Source organism: Hypanus sabinus, chromosome 4, assembly GCF_030144855.1.
Source record: "Hypanus sabinus isolate sHypSab1 chromosome 4, sHypSab1.hap1, whole genome shotgun sequence".
Taxonomy (NCBI): Eukaryota; Metazoa; Chordata; class Chondrichthyes; order Myliobatiformes; family Dasyatidae; genus Hypanus; species Hypanus sabinus.
In genome coordinates, this window is record NC_082709.1 from 140,784,059 (window position 1) to 140,787,669 (window position 3,611).

The window sequence follows — 3,611 nt, forward strand, 5'->3', positions numbered from 1 at the left end:
CATAACATTGCCCTTTTGACACACCTTTTCTATTTCCCGCTGTAATCTGTATTTTACATCCCAGCTACAGTTGGGAGGCCTGTATATAACTGCCATCAGGGTTCTTTTATCCTTGCAGTTTCTTAACTCAAGCCACAACGATTCAATATCTTTCAATCCTATGTCACATCTTTCTATTGATTTGATGCCATTCTTTACCAGCAGAGCCACACCAACCCCTCTGCCTACCTTCCTACCCCTCCGATACAATGTGTAACCTTGAACATTCAGCTCCCAGCTACAGCCATCCTTCAGTCACGACTCAGTGATACAGTTTGAATTGATACATTTGTATTACAATGCCTAGTTTGTACTGTGTTTTATAAATGTATTATGGGAACGTGGGGGAGGTAGGAAAAGCAAGAACTGTTAGGCTAGGACTTGCATTTTATTTTATTATCAGAAAAATATGCCATTTTTATAGCTAGGAGCTGTGAAGTTTGCCTCTTCCTCCGTATGGCTCTCACCCTCTTGTTGTTCAGGCTATTGAACTTATGGGTGTGAGTGTGAACATTATGAAACAGACCACCACACTCTGATAGCTGCACTGTTACCTCAGGGCTTTCCCTGAGCAGTCCAGGCAAGAGAACCATTTGGTCAGCCCACTGCTGGTCAGTGCTAGCACATCCTGTGTATCAACACGGCTTGCACTGTGCAAATATTCTTACGAGTTGAACACTGGAGTCATCAGTCATATCATCAGCAGGGAATGGGTAGGCTCGTAGAAATGCCTCTACCCCATCCATCAGCATGATTCCATTGTGTTGAGAATTCATACGAGATTTACTCCTTCTCGACAGTCAGCATTTGAACCCTGGGGAGAAACCTATTCAGTTGTGGGACAGCTCAGAGTTTGTCTGCAGCACCCGTAGGACAGTGTGTATACAGTCCGTGGCACTAGGCATCAACGGACCTCTGTACCCTGGGTCAAGTCAGGCAAGAAGGAATCAAATGTCTTCTGGCTGCTTTGAAAGGTAAGTCACTGTGACCTTTTTTTATGCAACAGTGAAGAGAAAACTGGGATATTCTGTTTGAAGCAGGCCACTCAATGCATCAAGTTCCTGCCTGAATCTTGTTCCTTCTTCCTTCACTTAAATCTATCAGCATAACCTTCAGTTCTCTTTGCCTTCATTTGATTTTCCAGCTTCCTCTTAAGTGCATTTGCACTTCTTCCAAACGGACAATTCACTGCAGATGAGATTTATTATTTATCATTTTAAATGCTATAAAGCTATAAGAGGTAGAAATTTATTATTAATTACCTAAATGTGCCGATCTTTCTGAACTGCCAATCAGTGAAGTTGAGGTCTTCTGTAATGGATGAAAAGTGTGTAACAGAATGAGTTAGAAAGAGATTCCTGTGAAAATTGAATAAAACCCTACAAGTAGTGTAATGGTATTGAGCAATTCAAAATTGTGCCTAAAATTGCATGGTAGTTGTTTTGTTAGTAGCACTAGCACTGGGTGGCTGTGAATAACACACATGAGAGACAGAGATGTGAGGAACTAACGTGCTGCTGTTTATTTTGCTTGTAAATCATCTACACAGAATGCCCTCTCACATTATGTTCAGCATGTAACACAAGGGGAAGAATCAAAATATACATGTATACATAACATACCCCCCTTGTATTTTAAAGGTTTCTTCCCCTTCCCATATACAGACCAAATGTTGAACTATCAACATTAAATGGAATAATCATCAAATTCAACCAACAACAAAAATCATTTCTTTTTCTAAACTAGGGGAAGAGGGTAGACTGTCTCTATCCCAGACATAACCCTGGGGATTATTCTGCCCCATGTCCTTGGGGGTTAGTCGCTAAACTAGAGAGTCAATCAGTCTGGAGGCCAACTGTTACTGTTAGGGTAGCAACAAACTGGGAATGAATCCTAAGTCATTTAATCTCTGGGTGGCATATATATAGATATTGGCTTGGATACTGCATCACCGTAGTGGCACCTCAGAAAGCATAGATGATGGAAGACAAATGACCTTGCTGATAAGGACTGGCATGTGATGATTCTGACCGCCAAACAGGTCACCAAGAATATCTAGGGATGTAGGCCCCACTACAGGGAGTGGTAGAATTTAAGGGGGGATTGATGGCAAGGCAAGGTTCCACTTGCCTTTATACTGTTAATGAGTTTATTGGAAACAGTCATATATCAGAGTCTTTTTTTTGCATTTATTTGGAACCAGATCATGCAGTTTGTACCAAATGTTGCACCATGAATGGGGTGGCAAGCTTTCTCTCAGTTCCATTTTGATTCCTTATAGTTCTGCTTCCATCTCTTGAAAAAACAAAACCACTCCAGTCTGTGAACTCAATGAGATCTCCTTTAGTTTCTCCTTGTTGGCCATGAGACTGGACAGCAGTGGTTTCACATCCACATTTGCTTTTCACAGTATTTCTAAAGTATCAACCTTTTTATTAATCTCATTATCTTCTCATGATGGAATGGGAGCAAAGTAGCTTCCAAGTTGTGAAACAGAAGATGGAATCCTTTGCTCCAGACAAGCAAGTCTCTCAATTTCTTCATGTTAGGTAGACTGCACACTACTGGAGTGACTACCTGGTCTGCTTAGGTTACTTTAAAACCATTGATTGAATGGCACTGCTCCTTAACCAAGCATCTTTTCAAACATTGAAATTAGTCCAGGTGCACTTTTCTCTATGTTGAAGAGCTCATTGAAGTTAGAGTTCCCCAATGAGTGTTCAAGCAGGACTGCTTCCTGGGGATGTTTTAGGTCAGCTTCTGATACAAAAACAGTAGGTATCTCTGCTGGGCAGCGCCATGGCATCATACACCTTCTTTAAGGGTTTCTGATCACTTCCTCATCTTCTTTGCCTGCCTTGAATCCTCCATTAGCACTTTTACATCAAAGCCTGTCAGCTCCACTGTTTCTGATTGATTGATGGGTCCACCAGATAACCATCCTGGTTCCTCTTCAGTATGGGAAACACATTGCCTTCACTCGCCAAAAATGCATTTGCCATCACTCCTAAAGAGATTTTTCTTGTAGTCTCGCTTCCTGCCTTTTCTAGTTTCCCTGTCATATGTCTTTGTCTCTGCCATCCTGACCAAAGGTTCTTGATGTTATTATGTGCCCACTTTCAATTCTCCACTGGCAACCCAACCCACAAATATTTTCATTCTCTTTCATTTCCAGTGGGCTTGCAAATAGTCAACCATTGAAGGTATTGGTCACATGTCACCACCAGTGCTTCAGCACTGAGGACTGAGTACAACAATAATATCTTCTTTCTTTAGTCTCTCTCATGGACCTGCAGTTCTTTGCGTCGGAGCTGCTCTCTCCAAATCTGAAGTATAGTCCTTCTTAGTTCTATCCAGAGGTGAACTCTTGCCTGAACTGGGATACAAGATAAGATAAGATATAGGAGCATAATTAGGCCATTTGGCCCATCAAATCGGCTCTGCCATTTCACCATGGCTGATCCAACTTTTTCCTCAGCTCCAATCTCTTACCTTCTCCTCATATCCCTTCATGCCCTGACCAATCTTGAATCTATCAGCCTCAGCCTTAATTATACATAAAGGCTTGGCTT

General features: G+C 41.7%; 1 pseudogene; it reads right to left on the reverse strand.

Annotated features, from left to right (window-relative positions):
• Positions 1-2,112: 2,112 nt before the first annotated feature.
• On the reverse strand, positions 2,113-3,120 carry LOC132392167 (eukaryotic translation initiation factor 4E transporter-like; annotated as a pseudogene).
• Between the last annotated feature and the right edge of the window lie 491 nt (positions 3,121-3,611).